The sequence below is a fragment of the Macrobrachium nipponense genome, chromosome 11 (genome assembly GCF_015104395.2).
Source record: "Macrobrachium nipponense isolate FS-2020 chromosome 11, ASM1510439v2, whole genome shotgun sequence".
Classification (NCBI taxonomy): domain Eukaryota; kingdom Metazoa; phylum Arthropoda; class Malacostraca; order Decapoda; family Palaemonidae; genus Macrobrachium; species Macrobrachium nipponense.
In genome coordinates this window covers 93,110,469-93,116,468 of record NC_061087.1, presented here as the reverse complement: position 1 = coordinate 93,116,468, position 6,000 = coordinate 93,110,469, and the positions used below count along the sequence as shown (strand labels likewise).

The 6,000-nt window shown below is 41.3% G+C and overlaps 1 protein-coding gene across 1 annotated transcript in view; it reads left to right on the top strand.

Annotated features, from left to right (window-relative positions):
• The window catches only part of LOC135209406 (probable ATP-dependent DNA helicase HFM1), a 285,878-nt gene that overhangs the window by 243,106 nt on the left and 36,772 nt on the right, over positions 1-6,000 (top strand). The gene's annotated exons all lie outside the window — the stretch shown is intronic.

The following is a 6,000-nucleotide window of genomic DNA, read 5'->3' as shown; positions in this document are numbered from 1 at the left end:
TATAAACTTGTCAGGGTGTCTGGTACGAATTGTAGTGATGATGTAACTAGTTTGGAATTCTCTCTCTGCCTCTTTTTCCTTTCTTTGTCATGTTTCCCCTCGGTCTGGGCTAAACAACGACCGTATCCTTGAAATCTTTCAGATTACTTAAAGCGACTGATGGTGGTGTCTATACGCCGCACGAAAAGTCGGTAAGATTGAACTAAAATCTCAGATACTGCTAGGCATTGTTATTGTGCCTTGTCGAAGGTACAGATGTAGACACAGAACCTTCATTAAGATAATGTCTCGGTGGGATCAAGAGTTGACTCGGTGTTCTCGACCCGGAAGAGCTTCTTATTGGCTTGATGGGCATGCTTATGTCACAACTATTAAAGGTTGTAGGATCGTTTTTCATATTGATGTTTTGCTTGTTATCGATGTTGGTGCAACGGTTTGTTGGTTATTATGTGTGAAAATTGTTTAATGGGTGATTTGAGCAGTTCGAGCTATATCTAGGACATTTATTTTTTTAATTTTTATAATTATATGTAGATATACAGAGTACATTTATTTGTGATACATATCTGTATATATAATATATATTATATCTATAAAGTGTAGTATGTATGAATATATATTATATATATATATATAGATATATATATATCTATATATATATATATATATATATATATATATATATATATATGAATGTCAACAGTTTTGTCTGACAAGTGATGATTTTTACCGATATCTTTGTTATATCTCCACCTGCTTGATATTATTTATGTCCTACTTCCATTCATTTAAATATTCTACTATATACTCCATATATATATATATATATATATATATATATATATATATATATATATATATATATATATATATATAGATATATATATATTTCAAGTAATCAAAGTCCACAATTATGTAAAATGTGTATTAAAAATACATAAAAGACGGGAGCTTTCGTCTACTTGATCAGTAGACCTCATCAGTACGGCTGATGAGGTCTACTGATCAAGTAGACGAAAGCTCCCCGTCTTTTATGTATTTTTAATACACATTTTACATAATTGTGGACTTTGATTACTTGAAGATTTTCCAGTCACGTTATGGTGATTTTTTGAGATATATATATATATATATATATATATATATATATATATATATATATATATATATATATAAGTCATATCACATTACCGTGATTCATATACATACATCGAGCTACAATGTCCTTTAATATCTAATTCGCTCTACCTCGGAATTAATATATTTTCATATATGCTTAAATGAAGGGGAATTTTTTCTTTACGATAATAGATTTGCCTGTACCTGGGCGCGAACGTAGGAGACATTCAAATCCAGGCACGTCAATGAAGCTCAACCACCCCACCACCGCGAGAGGTGGTGGGGTGGTTGAGCTTCATTGACGTGCCTGGATTTGAATGTCTCCTGCGTTCGCGCCCAGGTACAGGCAAATCTATTATCGTAAAGAAAAAATTCCCCTTCGGTTAAGCATATATGAAAATATATTAATTCCGAGGTAGAGCGAATTAGATATTAAAGGACATTGTAGCTCGATGTATATATATATATATGTGTGTGTGTGTGTGTGTGAGTGTGTGTGTGTGCGCGCCGCTCGTTATTTATTTCTCTCTTTCTTTGGTATTTATTTGGTCGTGTTCTAATTAGTGTGAATAACACCCCTGCCCCATCCATCAGTCATATGATACGGATAAAGATATCAGACATGAAGACTACTGTTATTATCTAGTCGGATCCAGTTATCCCCACACTAATTTTCTCCTCCCATTCCCTAATGCTATATGGTGTCATTTCAACTGTGGCCTATATTTATTCACTTTTCCTTGTTTTTGTGACGAGTGTGCCCTTAACGATGGTGTCCTTGGCTGTTGTGACGACGTTTGTTTTTTTATAGTAGACTTTTCATATTACACTTACGTAGACTGCGGGCGGTACTCATCATTGATAGATTAGTTTATCTTGCGTCGTAAGAATGCCTTTAAGTATGTCAAGGTTGGTTGGTTGGTTTTGTTTCAAAATGCCTCTTTACGCTGACCTTTTACCCAAATTCACCGCTTTCTTCTAATTATTATTATTATCATCGTTAAAAACCCCACAATTATGTATTAAAATATATCGCTATGTAAAAAACAAAGACTTTCGATACCTGAACGGTGTTCCTCATCAATGTAGACATTTAACGTCTACACTGATGAGGAATACCGTTCAGGTGTTCGAAAGTCTATGTTTCTTTACATAGAAATATATTTTAATATATAATTGTGAATTTGAACAAAAAAATTCTTCACGAGACTGAATTTCTCAACATTATTATTATTATTATTATTATTATTATTATTATTATTATTATTATTATTATTATTATTATTATTATTATTTCGGAAGGAGATCTTCTCGTAGACAGGTTTTGTTAAAAGTGATTGCTGCTTTAGCCCTATTAATCTTGTAGAGAGTCTTCTCTATTTTTCTAATGACGGCTTTCTCGTTGTTGCTTAGACTCGCGAGCAACACACCAAAGGGCATGGTAAAATTCGGTTGATTCATTTTGGTTTATTATTGCTTATACAATTCTCTCTCTCTCTCTCTCTCTCTCCAATGCCACGTTTCTTCCTGATTCATGGTACATTATCCTGCGATGTCTGCTGAGGGACTGAATTCCAGTGGCGAGTCCTTCGCCTTATATCGTGATGTTGCAAACTCTCCAGTACGGTCAGGAGAACCTCTCCAACAGGTCAAGTTTTCATTGGTTCCTGGGAAGGTGACTCATACGGTGAGCGTTTTCGAGTCTTGCAGACCTTCTCAGGCAGGGAATATCACTGGGAGCGTCTTGATTGGCTTCTACCTGAGTGACGTTACCCCTGGTATTATTCTCATAATGTGCTTCACGTCCGGTGTTGTTTGTTTCATGCACGCTGGTACTTTCGTTGGGGGGGATGGGCGTGGTCCTCTTCACACATGATGTCGTCTCTCATGATGTCTTTCTGGTGTACTGAAAGGGCGTGCTGCCTAATGGCGCCCTCCTGGGCGTGACAGGAGATCCTTTTAGACAGGCGCATCATCGTCATCCTTTGGCGGGGCATACGTATCGGTAGACAACGTTGGACTGCTTTAGGGGGTCTCCTACGGGCGGGGAGGGGTTGTTCTTCATCAGGAGGTCCTTCGTACGCTGGCTCTTGTAGTAAATAATGAGATGAAAAAGGCAGCCGCAGATCTGAAGAAGAGAGAAGACATCACCGTAAGACGTGCAGACAAGACTGCCGCGTTCGTGCTCATCAGCACCTCTTAATATTCGAGAAACTCGACGCCATCTTGGCTGATGTCTGCAAGTTCAAGAGACTTACGAGAAACCCGACAGAAGACATCAAATGCGACGCCAACCAGGTCATCACGGCTGTGAATGCCGCTACGAATACCACACACCTCCTGCCCATCCAAGGTGACTACAGCCTTGGCTGCCTATACGGGAACGTGAGGACCCACAAGGAAGGCAACCTTCTACGCCCGATCATCAGCCAAACTCCCGCCCTGACTTATGCCCTGGCCAAACGCCTTAATAAAATTCTTACGCGATATATTCCCTCCAGTACTGCCTTACCTCATCGGTGGAATTTTTGGAGAAGATCCGCGACTCCTCCTTTGCAGGAACCATGGCATCCTTAGACGTTGAGTCCCTATTCACCAACGTCCCAGTCGACGAGACGATAGGGATCATCATGTAGCGGGTATATAGGAATCCCGATATGAGACCCCCGAACATCCCAGAAAACTCTATAAGAACCCTGCTGGATATCTGTACGAAGAGAGACCCTTTCACCACCCACCGAGGACAGATGTACCGCCAAAAGGACGGCGTAGCAATGGGGTCCCCCCTAGGAGTCCTCTTCACTAACTTCTACATGGGAGAAGTGGAAGAAAGGGTCTTCTCACAACATAGATGTCTCCGCACATACGGACACTATATCGATGACATCTTCGTGCAAGCCGACTCCAAGGATGAGGTAGAAGCCCTTCGACAGCAGTTCCTGCATCACAGTGCACACAACTTCACCGTCGAGTACAGCAGCAACAATTGACTCCCGTTCCTTGACGTCCTTGTCACGAAGACAAATCAGAAGCTAACAACAACAGTCTACACCAAAGCTACGAACCTTGGACTTTGTCTAAATGGAAATAGTGAGTGTCCTGCGAGGTTCAAGACCACCACCGTCAGGGCCTTCGTCAGGAGGGATCTCTCGCACTGTTCAACGTTGCAGGACATGCACCTCAAACTCGACCGAGCATCCCAGATGCTGATTAATAATGGATACTCGAATAAACTCGTAAACCGAGAAACACGAGCCGCCCTTGACAAGTGGTACATGACGGAGGAAGAGAGAAGGAACACTCCTCCCCCCGGAGGATATGAAACTTTTCTACAAAGCCTTCATGCACCACTAATACAAGGAGGACGAACAGCCAGTAAGAAAACAATAGAGGAACACGTCCACCCTATGCAGGAAGGGAAGAGAGTGTCCCTCATTATTTACTACAAGAACCGGCGTACGAAGGACCTCCTGATGAAGAACAACCCCTCCCCGCCCATAGGAGACCCCCTAAAGCAGTCCAACGTTGTCTACCGATACGTATGCCCTGCCTAAGGATGCCCTGGGATTTACATCGGCATGACAACGATGCACCTGTCTAAAAGGATCTCCTGCCACTCCCAGGAGGGCGCTATTAGGCAGCATGCCCCTTTCAGTACACCAGAAAGACATCACGAGAGACGACATCATCAGGAATGTCAAAATCATCAGGAGAGGCCCTGACCCACGACGTCTGCGCCTCCTAGAAGTGCTGCTTATCCTTGAGCAAAAGCCTCCCCTTAATACCACTCAAGAAGGTTCCTGATACCGACATATGTGAGGAGGACCACGCCCCTCCCCCACAACGAAAGTACCAGCATGCATGAAACAAACAACACCGGACGTGAAGCACATTATGAGAATAAAACCAGGGGTGACGTCACTCATGAAGAAGCCAATCAATAGGCTCCCAGTGATATTCCCCGCCTGAGAAGGTCCGCAAGACTCAAAAACGCTCACCATATGAGTCGCCTTCCCAGGAACCAATGAAAACTCAACCTGCTGGAGAGGTTCTCCAGGCTGTACTCGAGAGTCTGTAACATCATGATATAAGGCGAAGGACTCGCCACTGGAATTCAGTCCCTCAGCAGTCATTGCTGGATAATGTCCTGTGGATCAGGATGAAACGTCGCGTTGGAGAGAGAGAGAGAGAGAGAGAGAGAGAGAGAGAGAGAGAGAGAGAGAGAGAGAGAATTGTATAAGCAATAATAAACCAAAAGCTATCAAAGAAAAATAGAGAAGACTCTCTACAAGATTAATAGGGCTGAAGCAGTAATCATTTTTAACAAAACCTATTATTATTATTATTATTATTATTATTATTATTATATGATGCACATATTCTGATTGAACGAACCTAAATCCCATTATTTTTACAAGCAATTATCCGAAAAATACAATGTTGACATTTGCATAATTAAAGCAAACGCAAAGAGTAGGAACAAAATTGATAACCAAATAACGAGTAAGTATTTTTATTATCAACACCTAAGCAAATTCAGTCGCCTCAGAAAAGATCTCAGAGGGTTTTATTATTATTATTATTATACGTCCTGCCTATGTGGAACTCTCGACTGAGACTGAGTGTTTTTAGTCCTGTGATTGGTTTATCAACAACCAATCAGGAGCGTCGTAAGGGACTGGCCTAGGCTTCAGATGCACGGGTGATATGAATGTACTATAGGTAACGCGCCCATTTCGGTTTCTTTTCCTAAGGTTTACAAAGCAAATACAAGGCTCCTGATGAGAAATTTCTGCCGTAAGTGTGGCACGAGAAGATCCCAGCCCGTGAGGCTTTGTGCCAATCCAGAGAACTAACCGGATCTGCTTCTTCCTTGATATT